This window comes from Phalangium opilio, unplaced genomic scaffold, assembly GCF_054372755.1.
Source record: "Phalangium opilio isolate 3A_F unplaced genomic scaffold, DU_Popi_V2 ptg000009l_1, whole genome shotgun sequence".
Lineage (NCBI taxonomy): Eukaryota > Metazoa > Arthropoda > Arachnida > Opiliones > Phalangiidae > Phalangium > Phalangium opilio.
The window spans coordinates 9,227,930-9,244,427 of record NW_028324146.1 but is presented as its reverse complement, the minus strand read 5'-3'; the positions used below and the strand labels follow the sequence as shown (position 1 = coordinate 9,244,427).

General features: G+C 36.4%; 3 long non-coding RNA genes across 4 annotated transcripts; 1 reads left to right on the top strand and 2 right to left on the bottom strand.

The window, feature by feature from the left end:
• Window positions 1-725: 725 nt before the first annotated feature.
• Window positions 726-2,355, bottom strand: LOC149713722 (uncharacterized). Its single transcript, XR_016369349.1, has 3 exons — window positions 2,067-2,355; window positions 1,758-2,013; window positions 726-1,639 (listed from the first exon to the last, which is right to left on the bottom strand). It is a non-coding gene; the product is annotated as an uncharacterized LOC149713722 (long non-coding RNA).
• A 259-nt stretch (window positions 2,356-2,614) lies between these two features.
• On the bottom strand, window positions 2,615-3,325 carry LOC149713721 (uncharacterized). 2 transcript variants are annotated; one of them, XR_016369347.1, is made up of 4 exons: window positions 3,234-3,325; window positions 2,889-3,123; window positions 2,793-2,815; window positions 2,615-2,735 (listed from the first exon to the last, which is right to left on the bottom strand). It is a non-coding gene; the product is annotated as an uncharacterized LOC149713721 (long non-coding RNA). The 2 variants fall into 2 exon arrangements; XR_016369346.1 differs by having other exon boundaries at window positions 2,615-2,815.
• A 6,440-nt stretch (window positions 3,326-9,765) lies between these two features.
• LOC149713720 (uncharacterized) lies at window positions 9,766-11,199 on the top strand. Its single transcript, XR_016369344.1, has 3 exons — window positions 9,766-9,913; window positions 9,993-10,562; window positions 10,743-11,199. It is a non-coding gene; the product is annotated as an uncharacterized LOC149713720 (long non-coding RNA).
• The last annotated feature ends 5,299 nt before the right edge of the window (window positions 11,200-16,498 follow it).

Genomic DNA, 16,498 nt, shown 5'->3' with positions numbered 1-16,498 from the left:
CATTGAAGATAATTAATATATTTTTCTTATTTTTTTTGTAGCATCATCACCATATTAATTTTCCAAAAAAAATTTTTGTCATAATATTTATCCATTTAACGAAATAAATTTCATCCATAATTATTGCATTCTTTTTAATCCATTTGAATGAACTAATATTCCATTCTTCTGATTCCTATTAATCCATTTTAGAAAATTTTTATTTCTTTTAACATAAGAAATGGTTTCCCAGTCATTTGTTTATCATTTGAACCCGAGAAATGGTTTCCCAGCCATTTCATAATACCTTAAACTTAAGAAACTATTGACCAGCAATTACGTTATTCCTTGACTTAAAAATGGATATCTCTTGAACCAAATATTTTTTTTCATCATTATTGATCTATTTAATAAAGGAAAGGTCCGTTCTAATTATTTCATTTTAATAAATTTTATCCCTTGAACTTAAGGAAACGTTTCCCAGCCATTTCTTTATCCCTTGAACTAAAGACACGGTTTCCCAGCCATTTTGTAATTTCTTGAAGAAAATAACTTTCTATCATTATTCCATTATTTTGATCCATTTTAATAAATTATAATGTTCCGTTCTAATTAATCCATTTTAGTAAATTTTACCCCTTTAACTGAAGAAAAGGTTTACTAGTCATTTCATTACCCCTTGGACATAGAAAATGGTTTCCTAGACATCTTGTTATCCTTCAAAAAATGGAAACTAACTTCTCCAACCTTATTCCATTCTTTTTGATCTATTTTAATAAATTAATGTTCCGTTATTATTAAACCGTTTTAATATAAATGTTATCCCTTGTACTTAAGAAAAACGTTTCCCAGTCATTTCGCTAACCCATTAAATCATTTGCACATGAGGTAAGATGGATTGGAAATGAAGACGGGCGACCTGCCACTACGGTCGAAGGCAGGAGGCATTAGTGGTCGGGATTTATAACTGCACTTATAAACCCCGCCCACTAGCCTTCGCCAAGGAGGAAAGTCAACTTGTAGGGGATCCATTGGCCCGCGCTTTGCTTTATTTCCTATTAACACAAATGAACAATTTATACTAATATGAATGCATCATTGATTGCTGTAAACAAATACTAATAATTTAAATAAAATAATTTTTTATCAACTTGCGTTAATCAATTTCTTCATAACTTAATGAAAATTCGTCGAATTTTAAAGCAAATACATGTTGTGGTTTAGTTTAAACAAACGCTACTAGATGCTCCCATAGTCGAAAGGGAATAGCTAACTGGCCTGCTAAGCTCAGTATAATTAAAATGTCCTAAATTATCGTGTTTTTTGTAAAAGGTTTTAAACTTATAGTTTCCTAATTTTAAAGCAATATCTGCCATTGTTTAGTTTAAACATACGCCACTAGATGGTCCTGTAGTCCAAGAGCGGGGTTGTCAGGCCTTGATTTATCAGTACAACGAGTTAGGCCTATTTTGGAAGGTGTTTTAGGGAGTAGTGTTACTATTTCCTGGAATATTGGTTAGGCAGATGTATTGAACATCCATAGCAAATGCACTGATATTGGTACGAAATTCACGGGCAAGGTTGCCCAGTAGATCTATTTGATGACGTAGAAAGCTACACAGTGATCCATTTAATTTATAATTTCGTGCTTATGATGAATCTAGTGAAATGTAATTTTGTAAATCAATAATTCAACAGTGTTAAGAACTTAACATCTTCTAAACTGAGTTACAGACACCCATATAATTGATAAAAAAATTTATTTTTAGTTTTTTTACCTAATTACAATGACTGGAACAGCTTGGACATTAAATATTGGTTTGTGGGTGACTGCCTGACCGGGTTTAGCGACCCTATGATTCAATATATTAATAATTTTATTAGTAAGATTGTTTTACTTATATTTTCAGGACCAATATGGGAATTGATAATCTTGGGAAAAACTAACCATTGTTTATGGTTTTTTTAGGTAATGTTAGAATATGCACTAAAATGAACATTATATACATAAACTGGCCATGGTTTCATTTTTTCCTATGTATCCTTAAAATAATCACTAAATTATTAATAAAAAATTTAATTATTACCTAATCAAAATGATTGGAAGAGCCACAATACAAAATATGGCTTTTTTCACAGCAGTGTTAAATAGTTAGTTGGGTAATTGTCATTTTTAACTAATTGAAAATGGTAATTGAATTATAAATACTGAAGAAATGAAATAAAATTTAGCATGACGGAGTCCTTGAGGCTTGTCTAACTTTTCGAGAATAATACACAGCTTCCGCACCCCTTTTTCGAGGAGATTAAACATTAAACTAATTTGCAATACCAAAGTCAGAGTAGGAAATGGATGGACACTTTTCTAGTGTTATATGTTACTTTTGGTTTTGTTTTTACCCTTGGCACCAGTTTAGAAACCAGGTAACAAACCTATGTGTAGAGTTTGCATTAATCTTAAACAACAAAATTTGTCTAATTTAAAAAAAAGATTATTCTAATTAGCGGTTATTGTTGGTCGATGGCACTAATAAATAATAAAAATTTAAATGTTACCTAATAAAAATTATTGGAAGAGCCGGTATAAAAAATATTGGTTGGTTTGTTGACAGGGTTTAGTGATCGTGTGATTTAATCTATCAATTATTTTACCACCAATGAAACATTCAAAATGATCTAAGCAGGGGTTATCGTTTGCCGGTTGCACCAGATATAATCTTTGTAGCGTTTATCGTTGGCAATCTGGCCATTGTTTACTGTTTTCTTAGGCAACGTTAGAATTGGCGTAAAATAATTAATAATACAATTGTTACCTAATACAAATGATTGGAAGGACCTGAATTAAAAATATTGGTTGATTTGGTGACAGGATTTAGTGATAGTGTGATTGAATCTATCATTTATTTTACCAGTAAAAAACGTATCTTCGTAGCGGTAACCGTTGGCACTTGGCTGGCCGCTGGTGGCACCAGTCGAGAAAGCAGGGAACGAACCCTTGTGCGTAGTTTAAACAACAAAAATTGATTTATTTAAAACAAATTACCTAATTAGCGGCTATCGTTGGCTGATGGCACCAGGTGAAACACCTTAAAACGAACGCAACACGGCCAATTGGTCTCTAGTCGACTCTCTACATACAATCAGCTGTATTTGAATTTTGACCAAGGCTTAGTGAAATCAGTGAATTTAAAAATTATCGGCTAAATCCTAAATTTAAATTCTTTTGTATTAAATTATAATAAGGTTTAACTTACGAAATTAAAATAAAATGAGGACGAATTAACCCCTTCTTTTATGTGAAAAGTTAAAAATTCGCCTTAAGCTCGACACAGCCACACTCGTTTTCTAAACAAAAATCTTCGCTCAGTCTTTCTATTAGAGGTAAAACAGCGTAAGTCCAACAGTACGTTTCTCAATGATTTTAGCCAGGACTAAAACATGTAAGTCCAACAGAATAAAAGGTCGTAAGTTTAAGCATGTGCTTAAAAGTACAAAAAGTAATACTTAATATTAATTGTTTTCAATAAAACTTCGGAAGGCACCAAAAAAGTGTTCAACCTTTCATTTAAAACCATTTTCAGACCTATCGAATAAATAGTCTTCAAAAAATGCTCGAGTCAATTTGGCCATCACAGCAAACATTTCCCATGTTATTCCTATGGGAAAATTTCCCTTTTTTTGCCAAAATGTCTTAATTTTTTTATGGAAATGAAAACCACCCTTAGCAACATTATTTTCTATAAAAAAAACTAATGGAGGGATCTCTTTGAAATTTTAACCACATATTAAGGGTCCGAATTTTAGTTCAGTGGATTTTTTTTCAAAACAATTAATACAATACAAAAAAACTACATCCAAACAAAAAACCCTCCTTATACATTAAGAGCAGTATGAAGTCTTATCTAAGAGAGCAATCGCTCTCTCAGAATTATAATTATTTTTCAATTAGCTGTAAAGTTAAATTACCATTTTCAATTACTGAAAAATGCCAATTAATTAGATTTTTAAATAGCTTACTAATTAATTAGCACAGCTCGGATTTCTTGTAACTCTTTTCCCCGAGTAAAATCTTTGTTTAGCAACTATACTCAGAGTTTGAGCGAAATCTCAAGAATTCTCGGTTTGAAATTCATCAATATATTTTTGGAATTAACGTAACTAACGTTTCATCATAATTTTATAGTTAAAATATTGATAATCAAAATGAAACATAAGTAATCAGTCCTATTTCTAGCTTAACACCTAAGTTTTGAGCTAATTTCAGGTTTACAAGTGGGGACCTAAACCGTCTTCCTACCTTATATCTGGGGACATTTGTGTATAAATTATTAGATTTTGAATTAGTGTCGAAGCCTATATGGTTCCATCAAGTTTTTCAATTTCATTTTTCACACTCGATAAATTTACAAGTGGGGACCTTCACCGTCATTTCAACTGACAAGTGGGGCCTTTTAAACACACATTTTCAAATTTCATGTATATTATAATTTTATAGTTAAAATATTGATTATCAGAATGAAATTTAAGTAATCAGTCCTATTTCTAGCTTAACACTTAAGTTTTGAGCTAATTTCAGGTTTACAAGTGGGGACCTAAACCGTCTTCCTACCTTATATCTGGGGACATTTTGTGATTATACACCTTCAAGATCCACGCAGTGACTTCATTGACAAGTGGGGACTTTCACCTAGCGACATCTATATCTGAATTTTGAAAGTAATCTGGAATTAGGGTCCCCATTTATGCGGTGAAAATATCGTGTGTTTTCAGGTCCCTACATATAAATGTCTTGGGTTCTTTTTCCACAGCGAGTGTTTAATTATATGCTTTACGGCGCTCAACTAATTATTAAATCCTCTTTTTAATGAACTATAGTTAATTGGGTCCTCAGATGTCAATCACTCCTTACCGGTCCCCAAGTGTCAATCGTGTGCCCGTATGGGGGTCTTTGCGTGTGTAATAGTGTTCTACAATCTTTCGGTAACTCTTTATGACCAGGTTCTCTTAATATCAATAACAAACTGTTAAGCCTTACAGTATCTATGTTATCCTTTATGGCCCAGCTACGAATATCGTCACCTAATTTGAGCGAATGATCTAAATCAACTTCAATAGAACTACTACTTGTGCTACCGTTACTATCTGAATCGGAGTTGTGAGAATCGGATGGCTCAATATTTCTAAGTTCGTCTAAATATGAATCAGCTGCTAAAGCGTTAGGTGCTAGTATGTCTTCATTTTTAGATGTTTCTGAATTACTTAATTCAACTTCATGAAGTTGTTCAGGCTCATTTATAACTGGAGGTGCGTAGACTCGTTGTAAAACACTTTGTGCGTAAATAGCTCTATTTCTCCTCATTTGACGCTTACTACAACCTTACTTGAAATTATTTTATAAAGAAAGGACATTTAAATTTGATTACCTTTATGCATGCACTGGTTGCGCCAGCAATTTAAGCCTTTGCGATTACTAAGGGAAACCAAGTGGAAAAGTTAGGGATCATACTCATAAATCAGACTGATTAAATTAAAAAAAGGCTATTGCCATAAAGAATATAGTTTTATTACCTTTTTAATATGTTTATTATAATCGATACAAGCTAATGAAGGCGAATTTTTGAATTATAAAAATACCCAGAAGAAAAAAATGGCTCGTCTTTTCCACGAGGTCACTCAACAAGAAAGAAACTTTACAAAGAAAGTTTTCAAAACGGGCCACTAACACGCCCCCTCAGTTTACGCTGCAAAGAGGGTCAAAGAGAGGAGTAGAATGCAGTGTTACATATAGGGAGCCCTCTCAAACGTTTCATATACGTTTCGGTATGCACGTACATTTTTCTCTGCCAGACTTAACATTGAATTAAAAATGATGAACTAGATATTATAGGTGCGAAATTAAGAAAAGAAAAAACTTAACGAAAGCAAACTCACAAAAATAATTTGCCACAGCTCTTAGCTTCTACTCCTGTCCATCATATCCTTTCTGGCTGGATACCAACAAGGAGTAAAGTTTGTGATTATCACAAAGACTTTTCAGTACTGCAGGACGTACAGGGCCAGAAATAAGCACAGGACACTGGACATTGTCCAATAAAATTTTAAATTGTCCCATAATTTTTTTAAAAACTAAGGGGGGTAACTGGACAGTTTGACCAATAAGTTTTCCGAAGTTTTGACAGCTTGACTATGGAGAAGAGACACTATTTTTGCACACTCCAGTCACAATGTCCTATAAATATTCCAGTCAAAAAGGGGGGTCACTGGAATATATGAATTTTTTCTTATTTCCGGCCGTGCTGTAGGAGGGATAAACGGGATGAAAAATGGGGTAGGCATCACCATAAATTGCTAAATCGTGGACTATCTCCGTTCTTATTTCTTAAGCCCCATCTACATTAGTCCAACCTATATTTAAAATTACGATTAAAGTTTTAATTTTATTTCAAAAATATTAAATTTAATTTGAAAAGTTCTTACCAATATGAAATCGTTATTTTCATAATCAACAAATATTTTCGTTATCCCTGGCAGTTTTGTTTAGAATGTACTGAAAGTTTCACGCCGCAAGCTTCTCTTAAGCCCTTAACCGCCTGGCAGCGGCAAAAATAACTCGCGCCCGCCGAAATAATAAGTCACGAGTTGATAGTTATTTAGTGTTGATCATTATAAATAAGTATTAAAGTAATTAGAAACTTTTATCGTATACTAAATTAAATTAATAAACAGAAAATATTTCAATTAAATATTTGAATTAATTTAAAGTTAGGTAAAATTTAATTTTTTAATGAAATATTTGGATAAATTAATCCAATTATATAGTTCAATTAAATTTCAGTTCGACTTAGTTTTCAAACTGGAATGTTTTAGATTTATAGCAAATTATAAGTTTCACAATAATTGAAATAACAGTCGTTTCACTGATGGTAAAAACCATATAACAAAATAATGAGGTGGTGCGCGGTCGGAAACCAACCCCTTTTCAACTGCGAGAGCTTTACCAGCCCTACGACACTTTCCCAACTCGAAAACGGAAGTGCTGTGCTACTAGGGTAAGGCTATTTCGTCCAATTTTCGTAGTGGTTAAAAAACAAGAGAACCTAAGCTTGTGTTAGCTAAAAAGTTAAGTTGGAAAAGGACCCCAAACATATATATTAAGTTAACAAGATTACTTACGACTGGTAATTAAGCTACATTACCTACGACTGGAAATTAAGCTAGATTACCGACGACTGAAAATTAAGCTAGATTACGGACGACTGGTAATTAAGCTAGATCAGCGACGACTGGTAATTAAGCTAGATAACCTACGACTGGTAATTAAGCTAGATTACCCACGACTGGTAATTAAGCTAGATCAGCGACGACTGGTAATTAAGCTAGATTACCTATGACTGGTATTTAAGGTAGATTACCGACGACTGGTAATTAACCTAGATTACCGACGACTGGTAATTAAGCTAGATTACCGACGACTGGTAATTAAGCTAGATTACCGACGAATGGTAATTAAGCTAGATTACCGACGACTGGTAATTAAGCTAGATTACCGACGACTGGTGATTAACCTAGATTACCGATGACTGGTAATTAACCTAGATTACCGATGACTGGTAATTAAGACAGATTACCGACGACTGGTAATTAAGACCGACTACCGACAACTGGTAATTAATCCAGATTACCGACGACTGATAGTTAAGCCAGATTACCGACGACTGATAGTTAAGCCAAACTACCGAAGACTGGTAGTTAGGCCAGATTACCGACGACTGGTAATTAAGCCAGATTACCGACGACTGCTAATTAAGCATGATTACCGACGACTGGTAATTAAGCCAGATTACCGACGACTGGTAATTAAGCTATATTACCGACGACTGGTAATTAAGTTAGATTACCGACAACTGGTAATTAAGCCAGATTACAAATGACTGGTAATTGAACTTGATAAGTATATGACATGTGCTGGTGCTCAGGTGTACGGAATCGTTTTGTGGTATAACTATGTTCAGCTTCCTCTGTATTTGCATATGAAAATGACGGGAAAGCAATTTGAGTTCATTGTCAAGTCAAGCATTCAGGAATGACAGTTTTATAATAGATGGTTGGTTAGTTCAAACGCGTTAACTAATGTATGCACAATGCCCTAATACTTTTACTCTCCTAAGGTTTCTGAACAATTTGAATTAATATTAAGACTGAAGTAATATATATTAATAAAAACTGTCATTGTAGACAAAGACGGGAAAGTGAAAAAGATAAGTGTAGAAAATGAATTGCCTGAAGTAACAGATATTACAATTTTTTCTTTTGAAGACATGATCATAAACCTCGATTATTTGAAAAAATTCTTATCTTAGTTTTTTAATCAAAATATTTTGTCATGAAACATGTGCATAGTTTTAAAAGTAGTACGCGTGTACATATTATTTTATATAAAAAATGTACGATTAGTTTTGAGTGAATAATTCGATCCTATAAGGAGAATAAAATAGTCTGAAAATGGTTGAAAAAAAACTGTATGAAAACTTGACAAATCGTAGTCGTTATTTTGAAAGTTTTAAAAGTATCAAAATTAACGTGATGTATAGCTCCCAAAATATCACTATCAATCTAAAGATCCTTTCGACAATAATAACTACATCACAGTCAAACGGCCTTTGTAATTTTCTGCTTGGCAATATTTAAAATTTTAAAATATAAAAATTGGAGTATTTGAACCCTAATGTTAGTCAATAGTAAAACCTAGTAACATGCCAGTATCCCTTAAAAAACTTGAAGATATCATTTTTTCTGGAACTACTATATAGAGCAAAGTACTTGTCTAAATAATGTAGAAAAATATTTTGAGCTCAATGAACATTTGGTGAAAAAAACTAAAATAATAATTTTTTCAAATGATCGATGTTATATGATCAAGTCTTCAAAAGTAAAATTTTAATTCTTCAGGCAATTCATTTTCTACACTTATCTTTTGCACTTTCCCGTCTTTGTCTACAATGACAGTTTTTATTAATACCTTTGATGGCTCGTTTGACGTGCATTTGTAAGTTTCGATAGAAATGTATCCCTTAACATCTTCGGGTGGGACTGCACTTTAATTTGAAGCGGTTCTTCAGAATCCACATAAGCAATAAACTTCGTCATTAATAGTAAAATTGTCAATTTTTCTTTATCAATTTTGCATAATTTCGATCATTGATTCCAGGAAGTAATGTTTGAGTAATTTCATCAGAGAGCTCAACAACTTCATTTGGAATTAAAAAAAAAACTTCCAAAATCATTAAGAAAACGGGTCCCAAAATCGAATTTAAAAACTCACACCAAAAACATATTGGATTGATTTTTAAGTCTAATGAATTAGGAAGATTCGAAAAAATACGTATTTTGTAAGTATATGTATTATTATGTATAATTTTCATCTTAAGCAAAGACCTCAAAAAGCTGTAGGAAGTGAAGTCCCCATATTACTCCAGGAAATCTAGGCACGAAAAAGGCCAAACCTTGAATAAATTAGGAGAAAGCTGAATTTTTGCACAATGCTAGTATATGATGACCTCATCAAAATGCCAAAAGTCCCCAGTAATCTGAGTGGTGCTTCCCCCGTTTCATCTCCCTTTATATCAAATAGCCCAGGACTTCTAGGGTTTGACCTAGAACATTTGAACATAAAGATTAAAATTGGTACATGTGTTGTTTTTGACCCAAAAAAAATATACTAAAAGTCCCCTGCTTTAGAGCGCGAGCTTTCGCCGCCATCTTGGAAAATGGCCGCCGGGAATGCCAGCTACAATGTATTCCACGTTCTTCTTCAAAAATTATGAAAATTGGTACACATAATGATTGGAACCACATGAACATCATGACAAAATTTTACAGCTCTGTGTTCAATAGTTTGGTCGCCATATTGGAAAATGGCCGCCGTGAATGCTAGGTACAGTATATTTCACCATGTTGTTGGAAAATTATGAAAATTGATAGGTATTATAATCAGAGCTTTGTGAACCTCATAGTGAAATATTGAAGCTATTAATCAGATAGTTTGGCCGCCATGGTGGAAAATGGCCGCCATCAATGTCATATAGATACAGTATATGGTTCAAAAATTATGGAAATTGGTAATAATTATGTTGAAGACCGTCTAAACATCATACTTGAATATTGAAGACCCCCTCCCCATCATATTCCATATTGAACCTAAGGAACCGCCGTCATGGCACACGGGATCGGCCAGCGGTCCCGACAAACGCCACTTGAGCAAATGACAGAAGCAGGACACCGTCAGCGGCGAGCCCAGTCAGGAGGTGGGCGGTGACAGGGAAGGATTAAGGCAGCAGAAGACTCGAGGGGACGGGGGAGTTATCTCCAAGCACAACAGTGCCATACGGACCAAACAAATAGTGTATCCGCGACCCCGAGAGGGTTGCCAATAGCGGGGGCGAACCAAGGCAACACCTTGGCGGGGGCGAAGCGGCCCAGCAAAACCTTCACGGAATGGGGCAAGGAACGAACCCAAGAAACTCCCGAACCGTCACACCGAACTCGGGCCCCCTCCGCCACGACAAGTCCTTTGCGTTAAAAAGGTTAAGAGATCACTTCTTTCATTTATGTGTTGTAACTGAGTGTGGTTATGATAAGGCGTGGTTTAAAATAATGTCAGATAATCAACATCTTACAAATTTGTTGCGCTTTTTAAATGACCATATTGCATCTAAGGAAGCCATAGCTGCTGCCTAAGAGAGATTTCTTTTCGGTTTTTTTAGGGTGATAATTGACACGTCACGCTTCAACTATGTAGATATTACACGTATAATGGAACCGTTGCCACACATACTGTCAAGTCCTCATTTGATCTCGCCAAGCTTCATCCAACAACCGACGCCGCAAAACTACATTTTTTTCCGAGCGTATCTTCAAGTCCAACAATAGCTAGGAAACGATTTAATCCCGAACAGTGGGGATTGGTTTGCGTTCGCGAAAGTTGAAGACCCATTCACACCATTCTCCTTCCGGCATCAGATGAACTTATAACACTCATTATTTGTACCTGCAGTCTGCAGAACATCTAGTATAAAGAACTGTGAATGTAGACGATCTGGATTAGCTTACTGGGCATTGTGTGGCCATTGTCAAGGTATTAGGAATTTCAAAAAGATTTATATATTTGAAATATATTTAGTATTTCCAGCAGTCATTTTCGAAGATGGCGCCCAAACTATCAGTAGCACGTCTTCAATATTCAAGTATGATGTTAAGACGGTCTTCAACATAATTATTACCAATTTCCATAATTTTTGAACCATATACTGTATCTATATGACATTGATGGCGGCCATTTTCCACCATGGCGGCCAAACTATCTGATTAATAGCTTCAATATTTCACTATGAGGTTCAAAAACCTCTGATTATAATACCTATCAATTTTCATAATTTTCCAACAACATGGTGAAATATACTGTACCTAGCATTCACGGCGGCCATTTTCCAATATGGCGACCAAACTATTGAACACAGAGCTGTAAAATTTTGTCATGATGTTCATGTGGTTCCAATCATTATGTGTACCAATTTTCATAATTTTTGAAGAAGAACGTGGAATACATTGTAGCTGGCATTCCCGGCGGCCATTTTCCAAGATGGCGGCGAAAGCTCGCGCTCTACAGGAGGGGACTTTTAGTATATTTTTTTTGGGTCAAAAACAACACATGTACCAATTTTCATCTTTATGTTCAAATGTTCTAGGTAAAACCCTAAAAGTCCTGGGGGGGATGAAACGGGGGAAGCACCACTCGGATTACTGGGGACTTTTGGCATTTTGATGAGGTCATCATATACTAGCATTGTGCAAAAATTCAGCTTTCTCCTAATTTATTCAAGGTTAATGTCTAGATTCCCTGGACTACAATTGGGGTTGAAAATTTGCTCAATCGAGTTGAATCTGGCGATAAAGAACTTGAGAGTAATTTAGCTACTTTCTTGGGTCATATTCGAGGAACGAAGGACTACTGGTATAAAGTTCTTAGAAACGTTTTAGCGATGATTCGGGAATTTGGTCCTCCCACCTGGCTTCTAACTTTTAACCCGGCCGAGTACGATGATATGGAACTGCACGATCACTTGAGAAAAGTGAATTCAGACGTTCCGGGAGTAGAGTCGATGACGGTGGCTGAATTGTTGAATTTCGACCCACTTAGCGTCAATTTGCACTTTCACAACAAAGTGCGGTCGCTGTTAAACAACTTTGTCTTGTGTAAGCAAAATCCAGTTCTTGGCATGATAGAACATCATTTTTGGAGGGTTGAATACCAATCTCGAGGTTTACCTCACTACCATATGCTTTTGTGGGCCAAGGACGCTCCAAAGATTGGAACTTCTTCGACCGAGACTATTTTGGATTACGTGCAAAAACACATCACGTGTTCGATGCCGAGAGCATCGGTAAGTCCGGAACTGCAACGGCTGGTAAAAAAATTCCAAACTCACAAATGCACCTCTAGTTGTTACAAGAAGGTGAAAAATTCTAAAAAAGGATCGAGAGTGTGTCGTTACGGTTTCCCTCGTAACGTAACAAACGTAGCGACTATGAATTCCGTTAGATCAGTGACTCGTCACCGTAACATGAAAAAGGTGCAGAAACGGCTGTACGACTTGCCGAGAAAACAGCACGAAGATTTAATAAATGATTATAATCCCACGCTACTATTGGCTTCCAAAGCCAACATGGATTTGCAATTTGTCGCTGACAAATCGGAAATAGTGGCAAACTATGTCACGGCTTACGTGACAAAGGGAGACCGGGCTGACATGGACCAAACTTTTGCCGACTTAGGGAATGAAAGTTTGTCCAAAAAATTATTTGCCTATAGATTGAAATCTTTGACGTGCAAGCAAATAGGAATTTATGAAGCTCTTGATATGATGCTGGGCCAAGATCTTTACAACAAGTCCGACAGCACTAAATTTATAAACACTAACTTGAAAGAAAACCGATCGAGAATTTTGAAAGGTTACAAGGAACTCGCGCGTTTGAGGGAAACTGACCCCGAAAGCATGGACACTTGCCAAAAAGGGTTCGTCGACGACAAGTATCCGAATCGTCCCGACAGCTTGGAAAATCTTAGTTTGCGGGAATTTGGCCGGTTTTACGATTATGCGATGCGCTCTGAGGGTGTCGAGAAAAATGCGAATGTAATCCAGTTGAAAAACAATCTGGGTTTCATGAGTAAGAGAATTAAGCCCTACATAGTGGAGCACTACATTCACGACCCGATAGAGGAGAAAGAACAGTATTGTCACGCTCTACTGATCCTCTTCAAACCGTGGCGTGACGAAACCGAGCTATTGGGCGATTTTGAAACATACGCCGATGCTTTCGAAAACTCGCTTTCGGTGTTAAAAGACATGAGAGAATATCACGAGAAGCTGTCGGTTTCCAAAGAACTTGAAAAGAAACGGGAGGCTTCTAAAAAGGCGAAAGAGCTAGAAACCATAGTATCGGAGGGAGAAAGTGAAGACGATGAAAATGCTTTACAAGGGAAAGAAATTGTTATCGAAACTGAACACGCGATGGCTGATGTGGAAGCTGCCATGGAAATCAATTTCGAGACTGATGTTGACAATGTGGCGTCACTAAACTCGGATCAAAAGAGAATTTATGATCACATCATGGACCACTTCTCCCAAGAGGGAGAAAAATCTGGAAACAAGTGCCTTTTTGTGTCGGGACCTGGTGGCACTGGTAAATCATTTCTTATCGACACTCTCGCCAGCGCTGTAAGGCGACGCTTTCAAAATCCAGCTAGCGTGGCCATTGCCGCGCCAACGGGTTTGGCAGCGTTGAATGTTAATGGCGTAACGTTACACAGATTACTAATGTTGCCGGTAGATCATGGGCGTATCGCCGAATACCATTCCCTAAGTTCTGAGAATATAAGCATTATGAAAGAAACCTTGGGAAATTTAAAACTGTTAATTATAGATGAGATTTCTATGGTCTCGTCGGTGTTACTGACTCACGTTCACTTGAGGCTGAACGAATTTTGGGAAATGAACCAACCATTTGGCAGAGTTGTTTCTATCCTTGTTTTGGGAGACTTTTTCCAATTGCCTCCGGTTCAAGGAAATCCCGCGTTCATCAAAATCACTTCCGAAGAAGCCAGACTTAGATTCAATTGCATCGGAGGAAGTGATCTTTGGAAGTTTTTTAAATACGATGAATTAACGCAAAATGTTAGACAAGCCAACGACCGAAGTTACAGCGACATTTTAAGCAGAGTTAGAATTGGAAATATTTCCAAAGCTGATATTGTAACCTTAGAAAGTAGATTGGTTGCTGGAGGAGAAAACATCAAGGTGGCTATGGACCTTTTCATTAAGCTGTCCAATGAAGGGTTTCACCCAATTTGTTTGATGCCTAAATTAGCCATGTGCGAAAAATTTAACTGCAAAATGTTGCGAAAAAACGGAGAGAAAGTTGAAGTCATTCATTGCCAGGATAGACTCGCTGACTACGGCAAAAAAATGAATAAAAACATTCTCAGCAGACTGCAAAGGCTACAAAACGAACCGTCCAAAACGGCCGGTTTGGAGAGCAAGTTAGTTCTGTGCGTTGGCTGCCGAATAATGGTCAGAAGGAATATCAGTTTTGAAAAAGGCGTTGTAAATGGTACGAAGGTTTCGTAACTGGGTTCAAGAAGGACGAACAAGGAAACGTTACTGGGATTTTTCTAAGAGTAGATCGCGAACCGAATAACGACGACGCTAACACTGACTTTTTAGTTGAGAAAATTTGCGTCAAATTTTTGCTCATGGCAAACATTTACGTTAAACGCTCCCAGTTTCCCGTCATCCTGGCGTACGCTATTACGATACACAAAAGCCAAGGCATGAGTTTAAAATGCGCCATTATGGATTTGGGTCCGAATTTATTTGGAACGGGCATGGCGTATGTGGCTTTATCGAGAGTGACGTCCTTGGCCGGACTCCATTTATTACAGTTCGATCCGACTAAAATTAAGGCGGATGGACGAGCCATTATGGAGTATAACAGGCTTCGCAAAAAATATAGGCCAGATCTGCCTCTTTTGGAAATAACGGAGTCGAAAGAAAGTCGAGGTGGCAAAAGAAGTGCGCCTACACTATCTAAAAGCCTTTTAGAAGGCGAGGAAGAGAGATGTGAAGAAACACCGAAGAAGAAAAGGAAAGCCCAACAGAGTTTGGATAGTTTTCCCTTGAAGGGTTTAGCTAACGATGATCAAGTAACGTGCTATTCTAATAGCGTTTTGCAACTACTCTTATTAGTGCCGGAATTAAGAGAATTGGTTAAATCTTACAATGGATCATTCGTTGAAAAACCAGTTTTACGTTGCCTCCATAACACGATAAACGACATCGAGAGTTCTCAAGGAAGTTTCAGTCGAAAAGGGTTGGAACTGAGAATGGCTGTCGGAAACCATTTTACGCAAAACGATCAACAAGACGCCAGTGAATTTTTGATGGTCCTTTTGACGGCACTAAGTCAAGAAATGGAAGCCAATTACTCTAAGGCTCTAAAAGATCTTTTTTGGTCAAAGTCGCGAAACGTTACCAAATGCCCCCAATGTCAAGTTGAACAAAATTCGGAGAATATTGTTGAAAGCAACATTTTCAATCTTCCACTAGAAAACCGAGATAAAATTGATTGGAAATCTCTAGAAAAAAGGATGAGATTAACAGAGGTGCCATGCGTATTTTGTAACAACCCAAAAATACAAGAGCGTGATGTATTGATATCCAGCGGGAAGTACGTATTTTTGTGTCTTCTCCGTGGCGATTACAAAGATGGTCGACCAATTAAGATTTCGACCAAAATATCAAGTTTTGAAAATCAAAATGTCACTATGAGTAAGATGCTTTTTAAAACTAAAGGGGTGATTATTCATAAAGGTGAATCGTTGGCCGAGGGACATTATGTGAACTTTGTGAGAAAAGACAACGGCTGGTACGAGGTCAGTGATACAATGATCAGAAAAAGGGAGAGATTCGTCAGTAACTTGACTGACGTCACTGTTCTGCTCTTGGAAAGAGTCCAGACGCATTAAAGAGAATCTAACGTGCTTGAAGAATCCATATCAAATTTACCCTGAGTAAAGCCTAAAATTTCAATATTCGTACCAGAAAGGAGCATCATATCTGTCAAAGATATACTAATAGTTTCCCTTTAAAGTAATTTATGACTGGGTAAGATTGTTAATCCTCGAGCAAGTTTAAGGTTAACGATGGTTCTGGAGTAATTTTGATGTTGCCTACTATAATAAGCGTGAAAGGGAGAGGAGGGAGGATTGTAGGGCCATGCTATTTTACGAAAAAAAGGCGATGATTCTTGCATTAATTTTAGAATTTTCTAGTGAAGGGTTAACTTTTTAGTACTCTGTATTAGTCTTGCCCCAATGGTGTTTTATGTAAAAAACACGCTAAAAACGTAACCCCTGTTGGTAATGCTATGTGATTAAATATAATTCTTTAATAAGCTGGTGAAA